Consider the following 20,190-nt stretch of genomic DNA (forward strand, 5'->3'; position numbering starts at 1 on the left):
TTATCACAATGTTAATGAAAATTTTACATTGATAGGAGGAGACACCCTGAGGTATTGCAATCATTTTACAATATTAAGGAGTAATGACATAGTCGAATGTAAAGAGAACTTTGATTATTGATAATGCCTTTGAGTATCTCAATTAAGCAACCCTAGAGACAGCATAGCTTTTATTAGTAAAGCCATTTTATGTTGGGTTTATGTTACTTACCACCAAAAGCAGTTTTATAAATGTACCATTTGTGAAGATTTGTCCTTAGCAAATGGGAGTGACCTCACAAGGAAATGCTTAAATGAATTGGAGAAAATAACCTAAAAATAAAAATAAGTGAAGACAAAATATTAAGCATAGAGCTAATATATGACTCAGTAATTCCTCTCCTAGGTATACATCCAAAAATAAAAAAAAAAAAAAGACAAAACATATGTCAACAAAAAGCTTGTACATGAATGTTAATAGTAGCATTATTCAGAATAGCCCCAAATGAAAACAACCTAAATGTCCATCAACTGATGAATACATAAACAAAATATAGAAAGGAATAAAGTACTGATATGTGCTAAAGCACTAATTAACCTTGAAAACATTATGTTAAATGAAAAAGTCATAAAATGCTGATATTGTATGATTCCATTTATATAAAATGTACACAATAGATAAATCTATAGAGACATTAGTGATTGCCAGGAGCTGGGGAGAGTGGAGTGCTAATGGGTATGAAGTTTTTTGAGGGATGATGAAAATATCCAAAAATTAGGTAGTTATGATGGTTGTGCAACTTTGTGTATATACTAAAAACCCACAGAATCATTCACCTTAGGGGTAAATTTTATTTTATGTGAATTATATTGTAATAAAGCTGTAATGAGAAAAAAAAGAAATAAAAATAATTCCAGGAAAAAAATGCCCACCAAAATTTTCTTTTGCTTTTTTAGGCAAGGAAAGTACATGCCTTATGAGAAAAAAAAATTAGATTATTATCTGAGTTTTGAATACTAATGTTGAAAATTCCAAAATTCAAAAAAAAGATGGAATATCTTAAATATGACTATTTAAGATATTCATGAAAATGTGATCAAGAATTTTATATCCAGTAAAATGTCCTTCAAGTCTTAATGACACTGGCCAACTGGCCAACATGAAAGAACTCAGGGGACATTGCTGCTCGGAGCCTTGTTAAGAAAGAAATGTACTAGTGAATGAGCTTTATACAACCAAAAATAACTAGAGAGACATGGGATTAAAGACATGGAAGTAAGGGGTAAGTAGTAGATACATAGCTACTTGAACAGTTAAGGCCAGCTAAAGCTAAAAGTGAGAGAATACAGTATATTTATATCTATATGGTTTGATAGTGTAGCTATAGTAAGTCATTTTAAAAAATGACAGGAGAATGGGTAATGTATGTGTGATATTGTAATTTATAATAAGAAATATATATTTGGTGTTTGTCCTGGCTAACAGCTTCCAAAACTCTTGAAATTTCTGGTGTTGAGAGTGCTAAAGATGTTTTTTGTTATGTTAATAAGGTGATTTTTGGAAAGAATCTAAAGATGGGGACTGGTTGGCAGTGTAGCCAACCATGGGATTAGAAGGTTGAAACTTCCAGTCCCACCTGAACTTCCAGGGAGGAGGGAGGGGCTGGAGATGAAGTTCATTTACCAATGGACAATGATTTAGTCATTCTTGTCTGTGTGATGAAGCCGCCAACAAAACCTAAAAGGAATGGATTCAGAGAGCATCTGAGTTGGCGGACACATGGTGGAGGTACTTGCTGGGAAAGTGGTGCACCTACAGAAGGTGTAGAAGCTCTGTGCCCTCTCCCTATACCTTGCCTTATGCATCTCTTCTTTTTGGCTGTTTCTGAATTATATCCTTTTATAATAAACTGGTAATCTAGTAAGAAAATTATCTCTCTCAGTTTTGTGAGTCACTCAGGCAAATTAATCAAATCCAAGGAGGGGGTCATGGGAACCTCTGATTTATGGTGAGTCAAAAGCACAAGTAATAAGCTGGGCTTGCATTTGGGTTCTCAAGTGTGTATGCATGAGCAGGGGCAGTTTTACCTGTGGAATCTTTACCTGTGGAATCTAATGGTATCTCTCTGTAGACAGTATCAGAATTGAGGTGAATTGTAGGACACACAGCTGGTGTCTAGAGAATTGCTTAATGGTATGAGAAATCCTCCCCACTTTGGAATTGAAACCAGAACCCTTTTAGCTGTTTTTAATAATGGTATTGATTGTTGTGGTTTTATTATTTAACTGTTTTTACTAATCATATTGAACATAATATTATTGGTATTGTCATCCTGAAACTGTTGTGTGTGGAATGTGAAATAAAGCCAATGGGTAAGTGAGGAGTATTCCAATTCTATTAGCCCCTGGACCTTTGAGAATGACATTCTTAGTATGGGAGAAAACTAAGCACCCTGCAGTCTGATTGTGAGTTGAAACATTAGTAAAAACTTCTAGCTCTGTCCACTGAAGATGCCTAGAAGCAATGACTGGCTCAATGTCAACGAATGTCTAGCAACCTGATTCTTGTTTTCAAATACTATATCAAATCAAGAGAAATGCTGGCTTCTTGGACTGATAGCTGATTTACATTCTGGAGCAGGAGATATCCAGGATGAGCCGGAAGACTACAGCAGACCGCTGCAATCATGTTGGAAGGACTCAGGAACAAACTCGAAGGGACTCTTACTGACCAAAGATGGAAAAATTTCGGTTTCAATAAAAATAAAATGGAAATGGGGTCAAAACCCCATGACTTTATAGTAATATTAAAAAATAAATTCATCATGTCAGAACATGACAGGAATCTAATTTGTCATGTTTACAAATGGGTAAAAAAAGGAAAGAGTGAAGGTTCATCCTGGCTTTCCTAAGTGAGTGGTAGCACTGGGTAATTAAGTGGTAAATGAAGAGAAGCACCTCCTCATAAAGTTATTCCAGCTAATACATGAAAATAAAATGATAGAATAATAGTATTCTGTAACCTGCCATGAATTTGTGAATCTAGGAACTGGGAATTAATGATGCAAACATAAAAATAAAAGAGGAAAAACGGGGCACTATGTGCCTCCTGATGAAAGAATATGTCACTGTCTACATTCTGTCAAATGGACTGAAGCTGATCTGATCAAGCCTCACCATCCATCTGCCATTTTCCAGGCCACAGAGAGGATGGAAGAATGTGTTAAATGATGCTATGACAGTGTACTTGACACAATCCAAACTATAGAAAAGAAACTGTAAGACAAATAGCCTGAGCTCCTGAGCACCTTCGTGTCAGTCTTACTTTTGCACTCCTGCTTCTTATTACCCAGGGCTTTCCCCCTTTTCTCCTTGGCTCTGATGCTACAATGTTTTCTTCATCCATATGATTTACATGATTATTTATTTGTACTTTATATTTTGCTACCAAAATTCTCCAGAGATTGAAGATTTTTTCTTTTACATATATCTTTATATTTTTTACATTTTTATTTATTTATTCATTTATTTATATTTATATTTATTAGAGTGACATTGGTTAATAAGAATCAAATCTGGGAAGGAGAGAAGATGCTGTGATTGGAGGGTGGCTGGCAAGTTTCTGTTTTTTGACTTTGGTGGTTGTAAAGATATGTGCCTTATAATAACCCAGTAAGTTGCAAAAAATAAAAAGTGCTAAGCATATATTTATAAATCCTAAATATACCATCCATCCGTAATCCATAATTCACCCATTCTAAGTATATCACCCATCCATATTCCACCATCACCATAATAATAATAATTAAATTTAAATAAATCCTTAATAGGTACCAAGCATTAGTCTTAAGGCATTTATTTACATGTATTATGTCATTATTTACTATTGCAATTTCCACTTTACAAATGAAAACTGAGGAACAAAAATGATAATTAACATGATTAAGTCCATATAGTTACTAAGCCTCCCTGAGAGAAAGATTGCTGGCTAACTCCAGTAGCAAAAGCAGCCTTAAAAGAAGATGGATTTGGAGTTTATTAATTAATTGCTTTATTCAATCATTTCACAATTGAAAGGAATTTTAAGGGTAAAGTAGGCAGGTTTAATAATGAAAATGGTCCATGGGAATGAATAAATAATGGATACTTGAAGACACCAGGATGTTTATCTTACTTGTACAGAGGATAGAGAAATGCCGCAGATAAATAGAAATATATCTGTCCTAAGCAATTAAGACAGCCATAAACCGAGGACAGACAGGGGTACCTCTGGCCTGAGGAATGAAAGTGACCATAAGTTAGGCCAAAAGTAGCCCTGCCCTGAGCAGCTGGGAGGGCTATAAGATAAGGCTTTCTCTGCCAGCACAACTGGGATAGCTATAAGATAAATCAAACGTGACTCCAACCTAAACAAATAACCCAAAGAGGAAAGTGCAGGTGTGGGAGTCGTGAAAGCTGATCACAGGGCTAAGGTCCCACTATAGAAAAGGGGGGTCTCCAGCCTATTTAATACCTCAAGACAAATAAAGCAGGGGTCACCTTCTTAGGCCCCCCCTCCCCCTCTGACCAGGAGGGACAGAGTCTTAGGCTTAGAATTTAGAATTAAGTTTTAGAGGTAGTGTTTGCTTGCAATAAAGCTTCTGTACTTTTCACCTATCACCTTTTGTCCATGGCTTCATTCTTTGAATCCATCAGGACAAGAACCCGGGGAAAGCAAATCACCCTGCTCAATAAAACAACCAAAATTGCAATTTTTGGTGAGTATCTGCTTTGTGCCAGGCACTGTACCAGGGGCTGGGCTGCGGGGTCACATGGGGTCATCACTCTCAGTCTCTCTTGTTGCTTGCAGACTTGCAGTAGAGACCGAAGGTGCCGCTGAATGTTTAGCTGTGAAATGGGTGTGGCTTTATTGAGGAATGGAGGGCTAAACTGATACCGAAGGATGAAGTACAGTTGGCCAGGCCATGGAGGGCGGAAATCTTAGGAGAGATACAGGTAGAAAGGCACTGGGGGCACAGAGGAGAGGGATACATTCCAGAGACTGTGGAAAGGGTTCCAGAGTTTTCCTGGTATTTAAACTTTAGCTCTTTCCATGCAGTTGCTACTTAAGGACTCGTGACATTAGAAAAGCAAAACCAAGCCAAAGCTAAAACCAAACATTTGCATCTGAAGTGAACCAGGAATGAGATGAACTCACAATGAATGAAAATTTCATTCTCTCTGTCTCTTATTTTAATTGAGTTACAAATGAGTTAATACATTAAGAAAGAGTAGGTAGGAGGCTCTGAACCAACCTGAACTGAAACTAAACTATATCCGGGCTTGTTTGGTGTGGAGCCAGAAGGCTAGACTAGTGCCAGAGTGATGGAGTTCATGGTGTCATGTTTGTATTGTATTATTAAAAGCTTCAGAGAAGAGGAGTAGCAAGTTTCCACAGAAGGGTTTGAGAGACTAGATCCCTATCTGGCAACAACCCCTGTGTTGAGGAGCAGATCGGCCTTGGTGAACTGTAAGTTTCTCTCCAACTCATTTTCCTAAAATGAGAACATTAGACTATTCTCAGAAGTGAACAACGGTTGAAGACAACTATTTTGTTATATCTGAGTACATCTGGAGTCTCTGAGCTGATAACTTGCTTAAACGCGGAGTAGCTGATTAAAGAAAGTCCTTCCTCTCTGACCACAGGGAAGGACACAGGTCCCGGGGCCCACTGGCACTACTATGTCCTCTATTGGGAACACATGAGCCCTGCTGTAGGCTCATCTCCCCATACTTGATAGCCTCATTTTCCTCTCTCATAGCTTGTTCAGAGCTTGAAGTTTTGTTTCATATATATAGTAACCTATTTATTTAAATTTATTGGGGTAACATTGGTTAATAAGATTATATGTAAAATGCATTCTTGGGACAAAAACAAAAGGGCACAGTTTCTAGACAAAGACTTGGGTTTAAATTATCTTTTTGTAGTTATTAGGATTGATTTTGGAAAAGGTATCTCTCTGAGTCTCTTTTTTTAAATCTGCTATATGGAGATATTATAGAACAGTGATTTTCAACCTTTTTCATCACATGGCACACATAAACTAATTACTAAAATTCTATGGCATATCAAAAATATGTTTTTTTACCTATTTGATAAAAAATAAGTATCATATTGATTCATTCACACCAGATGGCTGTTAGGTTGTGTAGGCTGTTGTCTTTTATTATTATTATTATTATTATTATTATTATTATTACAATCTAAGGGAAATGAGGTCTGTGTCCCTGACTGAATAGTCAGGTATCGCATGTTTTAAAAATTCTTGCAGCACACCTATTGAAAATTGCTGCTATAGAATAATTTATAGTGTTGCTGTGAGGATGAAATGTGGTAAAAAATGGAAAGAGCTGAAATAGTACTCCATGCAATAAAGATTAGTATTCTGTGCCTTCCTTAGTACTACCAAGAACAAGCTCCAATAAATGCCTTTATCCTTTTTTTCATAGTCAGCCAAACACTGTGTCAAGAATAGCCCAAGAGAAGGAAGAGGTTCCCCATGTACATGTTCATTCCTGTTCAGCAGAACTGGGTATTTGAGGTTGTGACTTAGAATACTGTTCTTTTATGTCTCCAATATCTATGACATACCAACGCATGTTTGAGAATTATAGCTATGATTTTCTCTTCCCTGTTTGCACTGAACACATATTAATTTATTTCATACTCTCATTTCTGTGAATTCCCCAGCCCTTCTACCTACTCACGGACCCACCATCTACACAGTCATGGGGGGAGCTGTGATGTACATACAACTGTTACAGTGATGCTCCCGGGTCACAATTAAATCATACAGATGTGAAACCGTAGCTCAAGAGCCTAGCTCAATACACATTTAATTGGTCATGATGAGTATATGTATCAGGTTGGACCAATAAACTTCTTCCCCAGAAATACGGTTTTTGACTTTAGAGAATTAATTCCATCTCTTGTATAGGTGGCTGGATATTGAAAATCTCAGACACTTTCAGAGATATTTTTCACAGAGGATATAGGTAAAAATGAAAATGTGACTTGAAAAAGTGAGAGTCAAAAGAAGGTAATGCATGAAGGGAAAGGGTGATGAGAGGGACTAATCTGAAGTCCTTCTAGCCTTGCAGCCCCTGGTTCCATGGATTCCCAAGGGCCACCTGCCTCCCTGCCTACATAAGACTGACACTGGTATTAAAACTCATATCCTGCTAGTCTGGGTAGCCACTACAGCACTTTGAGACAAATGAACCTTTTCCAAAGATTTGATTGCACCAATACAGCCAGCAGCATTCTTTACTCCTGATAAGTCTGTCAATGTTCAGATGATGTTCAGACACAGGTGTTGCAATGCACTTTTAGCTTAACTTAGACTTCTTAAGGAGTGTGGTTCATTAGGTTCATTAAGGTGAGTTGGAATATTTTGTGGAAACTTCTAGTAAAGTGTACCTTAAGAAGAATTTGACTGGGTTTAAAGCAGAGGACTCTAAATAGGGTTTAAGTACTATGCCCTTAGGATCCAGTTAAGCAACTTTAGTGTGTGAAAACCATAATGCTTTCATCATGTTAAAGAACTAGTTAGTATGTACAGTAGAGTGTTTCACAGTAATAACCAAAAAAATCACTCAGATATGCAGAAGGAAACCAGTGTTGTGCCACAGTAAAGGCATGAATTCTAGACTAAGTTGTCTTAAGTTGATTTACAATTTTGCCACTTAGCATCTGTGACTTTCAACAACTTACTTAAACTCACTTCTAAAATGGGAACATTTACATTAGTAATCTTCTAAGATGCTGTGAAGTAGTATATGTAAACATTCTTAAGTAGTCTGGCTCAGAGTAATAGCTCAAAACATGCTAGCTATTATTTTTATTACAGCTATATAGCCTCAGCCATGTTTAGAAATTCTTATGTGCCTCAATCCCTAATTAAAATCACTACCTGGAAGTTATTTCTAATTCAAAGTCTAATTGATTTACTTATATGTTTCTGTATGCTAGTTAACATTGTTTTTAAAATTGTATGCAGAAACAAATTACACCAGTCAAAGACAGGTAATCTAAAAAAATTACCTTTTTAGACAGCATGGAGGGACCTGGAGAGTATCATATGCAAAGTAAAATAAGCCAGTCAGAGAAAGACAAGTATCACATGATCTCACTCATATGTAGAATCGAATGAACAAAATAAACTGATGAACAAAAAACATTCAGAGACATACAAACATGGAACAGGCTGTGGAATCTCAGAGGGAAGGCAGAGGTTGCTGGGTGGGTGGGTGGGTGGGAAGAGATCAACCAAAGAACTTGTATGCATATATGCATAGTCCATGGACACAGACAATAGGATAGTAAAGGCCTGGAACAGGGATGGGGACAGACTAGAAGGGGTCAATGCGGGGGTTGGGGGAGAGGACATATGTAATACTTTAAATAATATTTAATTAAAATAAATAAAGAAAAATAAATAAATAATACTAATTTAAATTTTTATTTTTAGGAGTTTAAAGTCTGGTACAATAGTTGAAGATGAAAAAAAAATAACATAAAAAAAATAAGTACATGGCATATATCCACAGGTGCAAGTTAATGCTAAAAACCACAGTATATTTTCTATATGTACAAGAATCTAGCCTATTTTTCTGGCCCTACATACTAAGGTATGTGAATTACTGGTGAAAATGAAGGATACTAGTATTCCTGAGAATGAATTTCAGCTGAAATTAAAAGAGAGTAGAGGCAAGAGTTTAAAGAGATAAACAGATGAGACCTGTCAGGATAGGAGCAACATCATAATAGATCTGAAGTAGGAGGTAAAGATACCCTGTCTTCCAACAAAAAATGTTGGATCACCTGCCATATGCTATGCACTGTATTTGTCACTGAATTTGCAAAGACAGATAAAAATTCTTAACTACTGACAGGAAACTTACACTCTGAAGTGGCAGATTCGTGAATAAATGTCATGGGGGACAATTCTTTGCAAATATGAAACCCACACATTTTCATATCCTTCTTAAATGTGTTTTCTTGCAGCCCTCTCTCAACTCAAGCTGAGCCACCAGCTTCTGGCTCCAGGCAAGGAGAAGAAAGACATTGCTTAGAAAAGAGGCCACTCATTAGTCTTAAACGTTAAAGCTGACTTTTTTGACATCTCTAGGAGGCCAGTAGCTCTGAAGGAGGTGAGCGGGAAAATCATTTGCTACTTGTTTTTTTCTCCCTTCAGCATATCAAAAGATAAGTGAAAGACTGAATTGAAGGAGTAGACTATACCAGAAAGGTCTCAGGATATTGGGGAAGGTGTAGAATGCCAGCTGTTGCCTTGAGGTTGGTGAGTAAAGAAGAAGGACAGATGTAACATGGTGGAAGCTAAGATGCCTGGAAGAATCCTAGCCTTCAGCTTGTTGCTACAATCAAATGGTCCGTAAGTGATTGGGTGGACATGCAGCAGGAGAAATCTAGGTGCCACTCTGTCTCCCCAAGGCCACATGCAGAGTTCAGGGGATCCAGAGGTTCCCAGATTAATAGGAGGTGCTATTAACTCCAGAAATATAGTAAGGGCTATGTTCAGAATAATAAAACAAACAAAAACAACAACACTGTATTCTGGGTTTTGAGCCCAGGGTAAAATAATTGGGATCACATATATTTTGTTTGTTTTTTAAAAAATATGTTTTTATTTATTTCAGAGAGAGGAATGGAAAAGGAGAGAGAAATACCAATGATGTGAGAGAATTATCGATCAGCTGGCTGCCTCCTGCACGCCCCCTACTGAGTATCCAGTCCACAACCCTTGCATGTGCCCTGACTGGGAATAGAACTGTGACCTCTAGGTTTATGGGTCAACACTCAACCACTGAGCAACACTGGCTGGGTGAGACCACATGTTTTTATGATAGGTCCCTCTTGTCACCCCAAATATATTTTCATTGCAATTCTGAGAGTACTCATGCCCCACTTTGCAGGGGATTGTAATGCAGTTGGATAATAAGATTACATTGCTCCGAGTCTGGTAAATTTTGCAGGAGGGAGGATCTATTTGGAGTACCTGTTGCAGACTTGATGAGAGGGCTTTTTTGTAGATTTGCTGTTCTTTGTTGGCATGATGAGCTGTTCAAGTCCCTGAGGATAAGTAGGAATTACTCAGGCCACAGACACCATCTGAGCAAAGGTCTAATGGAAGAAAGGATGTATTTGGAGTGCTGGGAGTGTTTCAGATCCCTGCAGCATGGAGTCTGAGGAATGTTTCAGGTTCCCGGGGAAACAGATGCTAGGACACAGATGGCAGTGTAGGAGGTTGTGGGGCTGTGACAAGATCTCTCAGGGCATGACTGTGCTGGAACTGGGATGGTGTTTACATTGGCCGCAAATTGAAACAAGGAGAGGGTTTTTGTGTTCTCTCCTGACCTTGGATAAATGTGGCCGCAGGGGTGAAAGAATAAGCATGGGTGAGGCAGCTTCCTTTGGTTGCAGGTGATTCCTGGAAAAGGGTTTCAGCTATGAGCTATCAGCTGCCAGCTATCAGCATTTCACTGGCTGGACAAACAAGTGCCTCAGACTTGAAGGAGGATCCGGGGGGCACAACACAGCTTCCACTACGAGGTGGACATTGGAGAGATGAAGTTAGAGAAGTAAGAACATACCAGATAATACAGGGTCTTAGAAATCATATTTACAGGCTTGGGCATTTAAAACAAAACAGCCATGGGGAGCTACTGAAGGGTTTTAAACCGGAGGTTAAATCAATACAATCGTGTTTGTGTTTTAGAAACATCACTATGGCTGCCGTGTAGAGAATTGATCTGAGAGGATCCTGGCAACAGGGAGACCTGTGAGAAAATCATTGCTGTCAGGGAAGACATCTGATGAGAGTTTGCATTTAAGTGGAGGTGGGAATTAAAAAAGGGAATTGATTATACAGAGAGAGAGAAAGCAGGATTGACGGTATCTCCTTATTAACTGATGGAACGTGGGGGTGTCAGAGAAAGATGGGTGAAGCCACAGTTTCTGGCCTGAGAATCTGAAAAATAGGAAATTTGGACAAAGAGAATGTTATGTAGTTTTCATTTCCTAGCTCTTCTTTCTGGCACTTGGACAGTTGTACTTGGCATCACTCTTGCCCAGGAGAGAGCATGTAACTATTTCACCCAGCATTCCAAGCCCCTCCTCCCTGGCAACTCTCAATTTGTTCTCTGTATTGATGAGTCTGTGTCGGTTTTGTTTGTTCGATTGTTTTGTTCTTTGGATTCCACAGATGAGTAAAGTGGTATGGTTTTCATCTTTCTGTGACTGGCTTAGGTGATGTCCTCTAGGTCCATCCATGTTGTTGCAAATGGTGGGATTTAATTCTTTTTTTTACAGCTGCATAGTATTTCATTGTCTATGAATGTACCACAGCTCCTTTAAACAACAACAACAAATGTAAATGAAAGTCACGTGTGTTACTTCTGGGACGAAGCGATGGAAACCTCAGTGCCGTTCTCTCGTCTTTTTCTTCCTCTTTGGCAAGTAGCAGGGTGGCCACACGTTGAGCTGATAGAGCCGCAGAATGAAAACAGCTGAGCACCACGTGCCACGCTGGAGCACAGGTGCTTTAGATCAGTGCCCAGTTAAGAGGAGGACTGTGTGTGAACCGAGCATAAACTTTCTATTTTATGCTTTGAGATTTGGGGGCTATTTGTTCTCACAGAATAAGGCTAGCCTATCCTGACAAATACTGGGACATAGAAAAAAATTGTGGTGTGTGTGTGTGGCTGGAGGCAGAAAGAGGGGAGCGGAAAGGCAGAATGTGAACTTGGTTTTAGAAACGTTTAGTTCAAGGTGACTGGGAGATATTTAAGTGGAGATGTTCAGTACACAGTTAAAATGTGGGTGAGGAATTTGAAGCAGACTCCAGATTGAGGATATAGATTTTGAAAGGCATCGTAGCCAATAAGTGAAGCCATGTGAGGGATGAGATTTATAAACATCCCGATCTAAAATGACCTGAGCATATTATTTTCCTGGTAATGGTCTTTTGGGGTACATTTTAGAAAGCAGTAGCATTCCAGAAAGCTTTGCTCTTTTCTTTTAAAATTGCATTTACAAATAGGTTAATCTCAATATCACCATACATTAAAAACCTATTCTCCCCTTTCCCTACTTCATGCAACTGTGGGCACAGAGTGCCCTGTTTGAATGCAAGTGGAAGTGCCAACCTCAACCTCAGAGAAGAGCAGGTAAGTCATAATTATTATAAAAACTCTGCAACCAGTTTCTATGTTCCTTGAAGTGAAATCTCAGACTTAAACTAGGAGTTGTTTTGAAACCTTAAAGGGAACCTTTGGCTACACAACTGTAAAATAAATACCAAAACATTGTGGCCAGTTATAAAGTATTTTGAATGTTGGCATTTTGACACAGAAACTCTGAGAGCTATTTGGTAATGTACATTTTATATCTGATGTAAATGCTACAGATTGTGTTGCTTTGGGGGATAGAAATAGCACCAAGCACCGGGTCTGATATGAATTCAGCCTGCACTGTGTTTGAACTGCACTGTTGCCTATTCTTCTTCAGATGTGTGTTTGTGGTCATTAATGCCTTAAACGGGGCCTGAGTTTAGCAGCCAAAATATACAGGCATGAGATTTACACCATGTCACAAGAGGGGCAGAAACAAGGTCTAAGCTGTTGACGTCCTTCACACAGAAACCCGCATGTAAGAAAATAGGCCAACCTGGTATAATTATTACCATTTCACTTACAGACTAAGTCACAGAAAGTTTGCGACCTCTAAAAGGAATACACCAAAACAAAAGGACGAAAGCCAGAGCCCAAGTTTTGTTCTCTTTGATCCCAACACCCATACAGGCGTACTTTGTGTTTTTGCCCTTTGCTTTATTAAACTTCACAGGTGTGTTTTCTACAAACTGAAAGCAAGACCTTTCACCAGCAAAAAGATTACCACTCGCTTTATTATAATGCTGGTTTTGTATTGATATCTCTGTGGTATGCCTGTACATTCTTTTATTGACATCACTGTTTTAAGTGACATAATTTCAGTTTTGTTTTATATCTCTCTATATTGTGTAAGGGATGTGACTTACTTCCTTTCTTTCTTCCTTCTTTCCTTCCTTCCTTTCTTTCTTTCTTTCTTTCTTTCTTTCTTTCTTTCTTTCTTTCTTTCTTTCTTTCTTTCTTTCCTTAGAGCTTTGAAACATTTTAGAAAGAGTTGTTAGTCTTCATTTCCTTTTTCTTTTTTGTGATAATGGGAACATTTCCACTGTCTGCCTGCTGGTGTTCACTAGAGCCGCTGCTGAAAATCACTCAGCTTTTCCAGTCAGCTGCAGTTCCTGCCTCACGGTGGGGAGGAAAGGACCCTCCACATACCACCTTGTAATAATGCATCAGAAAGTGCCTATTTGTGATGAGAAACAAGGAGGCCTGTCCTTGTCTGTAACCACCATCCCTCCCTCAAAACACATGCATCCATCTCACCCAGTGTTTCATCTCATTTCCTCACTTTGTTCTGATTCAACAGCATCTTTTTTTGGATGGGTTATTATTACCATCTCTGTTAGATAATGGGATATGACTACCCTGAGGATCCCCATGAATGAATACAAATTCTCTCCTATTCTACAAAGGGAAGAAATATGATTGCTGAATATTAATAGTCCACTAGAGATTAGAATTTAAGATTAGTCAAGGTCTTAATAATGCATTTATTATCCAAAGGTGAGGTAGGAAAGGGAGGAACAATGCAGGGAAAGAAATTAGAGAGGAAACTAATATATATATTTAGTGCTTATTATATCAGAGACAGAAGTTTTTCTACTTTTAAATTTTCAGTTTATGGGCTGTAACTATGTGAACAAGGTTATACTTCAATTAAAAGAGCCCACCACCAACAGATGGAGTAAAATTAGATCATTTTAATCATTATGTTTCTTGAGTCATAGACAGGAAGACATCCATGCATGTGTTACTTTTGAGCTAATTTATGGTCATCATTAACTCCATCATAGTAAGTAAGTGCAAAGAATAGTGCTAAAAAGGAAAGACATAATGAAATGGAAAGTAGAGATAATTTTTATAATTTAAGAGTGATAAAGAAATGAATGAGCATTACACAAGTATATGGTATGACTCATTTTTTCAGTATGAATAATCCAAAGGACCTATCACAAATCATGAAATAATTGAAAGCCCTGTGTCTGTATCATTGAAATTAATGGGCAAGAGGTGAGAAAAAGTGATTATAAAAAAATGAAATAGTTTTTGAGTGTGTTGTTCCAGCAGTTGTATTTAGCCTGACTCTCTTGCATACAGTACCAATGAAATAATTTTGAGGGGTAAGACCTACAAACCGGCTTGCTTTTATTTTTTTATAATTTTTAATTCCCAGGTTATTCTGATCTATAGCGAGTGTGTGAACCACTGGGTTAGGAGTTCAGAAGTGAGACTGTGGGTTTGTAACCGAAAGAACTTTTAAACATTGAGTGTGCTGGTGCTGTGGAGTTAGGATGATTGCCCCACTCTTGTGGAGATTCCACAGGCTCAAAACCCCTTGGAATTTTTGCACAATAAAAACAGTGATGAGATAGCAAATGCTATTGTCATGTACTGAGTTCCCTTTCCCCTTTTGTAGAGATCATTGAGAAAGTGGCTGTCTTATTCACACATTTTCACATAGACAAAACAGTCATATTTTGGAAAAGACTACTACTTGAATATAAATCAGCAGAAAGGATAAGATTCTGTTTAAAGTCATTTAAGAGAAAATGCATCTAGGACCACAAGCTAAGACCTTGGAGTCCCTTTGTATTTTAAACTCATTGATGTTGATAATCCTTTTGCAAGCTAATCCTTTGCAAGTAAAGAAACTTCTGCGTGGTTCCAGTACTTTCTCATAGATTATTTTATTTAATCCCCAAAGCAACTCTATAAAATTGGTGTTATATTTTCTATTTTGATATTTGAGTTAACAAGCCTATGAGAAGATAAGCTGATCAGTGCCACAGTAAGGATTTTCAATCTGATTTTGATTTGAATCTAAAACTAAGAATAATTATCATTTATCATGACATCTCCCATAAAACGAGTACATGAGGAACACATGTGCTTTATAGAAAAGAATAATAAACTTTCAGTTAATAAACCTCAGGGTCTATGAGGTTCTAAAATAATAACATTCTTTGCAAACACATTTAGACTATTCAAATATCTTAAAGAGGCATGCTTCAGCCCTGGATGGTGATGGGTAGTATCACTCCCATGGTTTTTACTATTAACTATGCATTGACGTCCAGACCCACACTCTATCACAGATGGAAACTAATTTCTCATTAGTCATTTTCATCTGGATACCCACCAGAAAACCAAAGAAGAGATTATAAATTGAGCTAATCTTTTTCCTAAACAGCTTCTTCTATGTAGCTAAGTCCACCATGTAGTCACTCATAAGTAATCTGGAACTCACCCTAGCCAACCCCTATTCCCAACATGATGGGAGAAGAGCAGATCCCCAAAGGAAAGTGTATGCTGTTACTTAAAAAATATTGTTGGGTGAGCAAACCAACCACTGACTCATATTTCTTTTAGAATCTATAGTCTGTATTTAAATGTCCTTGTCACTCAAGTTCCAAAAATAATATGGCCCGTATCCATTCTCAGTCTAGATATTCTGTCTATTTTACATGGAAAACACCTAAGTATTCTTTAAGACCCAATGAAAATGTCATTTCTTAATATTACCTTCCCTAATTCTACCAAGAAAAATTGCTTACTACCTCCTTTATGCCCTCATTAAATCCCCTACCTGTCCCTTTAATAACACTTATGAAGGCTGGTTGCACTGATTTCCTTATGTTGGCTTCCCTGGTTAAACTGGGTTGTTCTTTAAGTACTAATATAGGTTTTATTAACCTGTGCATCCACCAAATATAGCAGTGCCTAGAATACATTTGAAGTTCAACATATATTTACTTTGAGTAAACAACTGTTAGAAATGCACAAAGAGAATGAGATGTCAGGCCTATTTCTTATTTTCAAGCACCTCTTGTGAAATAAAGTATTAATTAAAAATTTTATTACCTCTAGAGGTAGTTTTTTTGCATTTCTCATTGTCTCCTGTTTAAATACATTGAAATTAGAAGTTTGATGTGAAAGAAACTATATTCTTAGTTATAAGAAGCACAACTTTTTCTTATAACTATTTCTGTTAACTTTTTCTCCAATGTAATCTTTTACTATATGTACCATTGGCCTTCATTCATGTTCCTTTATTTTTTCTTTTCTTTTTTCCTAGGGGTGAAAAAGGTTTTTTTTGGGTCTTATTATTATGAGGCTTGAAGGCCCCTCTACTGTCTATAACAAGGCAAATAATTGGAAACGTAACTTCTGCAGGAGGCCTTTGAACCAAAATAGAGACCCCATCGGAAGGAAACTGAGACCTTTGTCAGGGTTTTTTCTCTCTGTGTCTCTCGACCTTTCAGGTTTAAATGCGTACAATCTCTTGGGCCATTAGAGGTTTTCTTTGGTGTTTGGTGGTTTAAATCAAATATTCCCTCTGGGTGTTTTATTCTGCAAATGCACAGTGCATAAATCACTGTACCACACAATTCTATACTGGAACAAAATGAAAAAAGTTGTTAACATTGCCATTGCAAAAAGTGAAAAACAAGGGGAAAGTAAATCCAAAGTACTTGTTTAATTATCGTGCAAAGTTGCTAAAAGCCTGGACCTGAGCCCAGCATCCCGAGCTATTGTCAGTTGAGGAGCTACTGCAAGGTTCTCTTTATCATTTTATGAGTTGGCTAAGTTTTTAATTTTTTTCCAGTTTTCTCAGCAATGAGTAGAGGCCAAATATTCTACAGAAAAGTGGAGTTTCACTTGAACGATTAAAAAATGCACAGACAATCTGTGTAAAACCCTGTGATCCTGACCTAGATCTCCACCTCCTTCCAATTTCTCTCCACCTTGAATCACTGCATTGGAAAAGGATCTGGAACAATTATTCACATCATGGGCTAAATCCAGGCTTAATCAATACAGCCAGGTGAACATTTATACAGAAAAGCAGGATGGGGCAGGAAAATGAGCACCACGCTTGGAATCACACAGTCAGTCACTGGCTGTGTGACCTTGCATAGTCATTTGAGTCTCAGCCCTTCATCTGTAAAAACTAAAACAGGGATAATAATAATTTTGCCACCATAGACTATTGCAAGGATCAAAAGAGATTATTACACATAGTAACACACAATATGTATTGTGTATTGTACTGATATGTACACATGTATATATATATTAATTATAATGTGCAAAATCATCCAGTCTTCCTCAGCAGCTTAATCCAAAGACAACTGCACCCTGTAGTCAGAATTTTTCTTTAAGTCTTATTGAAATCCTTTATTCTAAGATTTGAAATAATCCAGCGGAGTAGTAATAAGAAGGTAGCTTCGTATAATTACTTGATGCCCCAATATGTGAAGAAAGAGCATTTCATTTTTGGCAAGTCTCCCTGTGCTTTTCTTACCATCCTTACCCAGTCTTCACCAGTCCTCACCACTCATGGGGCATCCTAGACTTCCTGTCAAAGTAAAGATATCAAGCCATGAACCCTGAAAGGTGAGATAATATTACTTTAGTTTACCAAATACCACTTACTACCATAGGAATAAACTCCATGATTCAGACGAATAAATCTCTAATGACAGAATTTAAGCCAATAAGATAAAATGTTTAGTAAGCCCACATTTTTGTTATGTCTCTCTATAGTCCCTCTTCCTTTTCAAGTTTATATTTTGCCTATTTAAACTTTCAATATAAACATGATTAAAATTTCCAGTGTGCAGCAATTTTTATAGCATCTAGCTAAATATTGTAAGGAAATTATTTGATTGACTTCACTCTACCCACCCCTACAAAGCCCAGAAGGCTGCTGATTGCCTCCACTGTTTTTTGTTGTTTTTTGTTTGTTTGTTTGTTTGTTTTTGTGTGTGTGAAATAGAGGTTGTAAAAATTCCAAGAAGAAGGAATGTGAAACTTTTCTTCTCATCTAAAATGCATCTCATCCAAAGAGAATCATCAGGTTGGAAGAGGGTGTGGCATGGTGGACTCTAACCTTTGAGTCATACATACACTACACCCCAAATTTTTTTTAATATATTTTATTGATTTTTTACAGAGAGGAAGGGAGAGAGATAGAAAGCTAGAAACATCGATGAGAGAGAAACATCGACCAGGTGCCTCCTGCACATCCCCCACCGGGGACGTGCCCGCAACCAATGCACATGCCCTTGACCGGAATCGAACCTGGGACCTTTCAGTCCGCAGACCGACGCTCTATCCACTGAGCCAAACCGGTTTCGGTACACCCCAAATTTTTAAAAGATCACCTCTAGTTTATATGTACTATTGTCATTAGTTGACATCTCAAAGCAACCATTAACTGGAAGTCCATGTGATCAAACTTTATTTAAATCCATTTGCAAGTAAATGTGTTATTTTCATTTGTTTCTAATTTTTTCTTCTTTAAAATTTTTTTAACAAGTGTAAATAAGAGTTTATCAACAGTGTCATTAACACTTTTGGTCAGATAATTCTTTGTTGCAGGTTGTGACCTGCACATTCTGAGATGTTGAGCAGCATCCCTAGCCTCTATGTACCGGAAGCTCATGGAACCTCTGTAGTCAGCACAATAAAAACCACCTCCAGACATTGCTAAATTCCTCCTGAGAAGCAAACTCTCCCCTGTTGAAAAGCACTGGTCTAAAGGAATACATTAGTAGAAATACTTGTGTCAATATGTCACTTTCAATGTGAAGTTCCTTTGCAGGACTATTTTAAAGCTTTTGTCAATTTAGAGAAGAGATATTAGTCAAAGTGGGATGTTGTAATCAGTAGATAACACTTAGCAGACAATGATAAATTGCTGTGGTCTGTAAACAAATAAATTAGGGCACCACTGGCAATTCCCCTGCCTATGGAACTCCCATTCTTACCTCAGAATGAGGGCTACCTATGTGAGGATATCAGAGATAACTCATCCCAGTGTCTGGAGAGTGGGGTATATATATATATACCTCTTCCTCTAGGCATCTTATAAAGGCTGCTTCTGGCCTACAGGGAGGGTGTTAATTCTTTAGCACTTCTGGCTTGTTATGTAGTGGGATGGGGTAAGGACTGAGCTCTGCTCAATTACTCATAAAATTGGAATTTTAGCTAGCTTTGTTCTAAAATAGTAAGGACGGTGGGAATATGGGCAGGGTGACAATGGTGTCTGCTATAATCCTACTATCAGATTAAAGGACTCACATGAAAGAGTTTGAAGTTGAATAAGAACCAAGAGACATACAAAAGAATAGCATAAATGGTCACAGACTAAAAATCCTAAGTGAAAGAATTGCTTAACAGCAGAATGAAACCTCATCTTCTGAACCTAGAAGGATGGCTGCAAATATAGATAGGTTTATGGCTTCTTTGTTTTCTTGGTAACCTCTGAGAGAAAGTCATCCCTAGAAAGTGATGATCTCTAGTAAGTTAGGAAAGCAAAGCCATAAGGAAAATGGGAGACAGGTAGCATTTAAGAGCTTAACTGAGATAAAAATCCAAAAATGTGTGGTGGCACCAATTCTGTGGGCTGGTGGGTCATCAACAGTACTCAGTAGATGTAATACAGGGGCAGAAAATGAAAATTGAAAATTCATCCATTAATTGAATTAATGTATACTGAATGACAAATATGTCTCAGGCTCTGCATGCTGCAGAAGAAACAAGACAAATTATATATAGACAAAATTCTATGATTTGTAGATCTTACATTCTGGAGGAAAAAATAAATAAGATCAATGAATAAAATTATAGTATATTAGTCATAAGCACAGAGAATGGGGATAGGGAGTGCTGGAGCTGGAGAGGGGGGTCATTTTAGATAGGGAATGTAGGCATGGCCTCTCTGCGAAGGTGTAATTTAAAATAACACTTGAAAGAGTGAGATATTGAACCATGTGGATATCTGGGATGTGTGTTCCAGGCATGGGGCACAGCAAGTGCAAAGGTCTTAAGACAGGTATATGCCTGGCGTGTTGAGGAATGGAAAGACTAGTGGCAATATGAGTAAGGACTAAAGTGGTTTAAATGAAGGTCAGGAAGATAACAAGGTTGGAGGTCCACTTCGTATAAGGTCTTGTGGCCCATAGCTTTTAGGTTAATTCA

This window comes from Eptesicus fuscus, chromosome 10, assembly GCF_027574615.1.
Source record: "Eptesicus fuscus isolate TK198812 chromosome 10, DD_ASM_mEF_20220401, whole genome shotgun sequence".
Taxonomy (NCBI): Eukaryota; Metazoa; Chordata; class Mammalia; order Chiroptera; family Vespertilionidae; genus Eptesicus; species Eptesicus fuscus.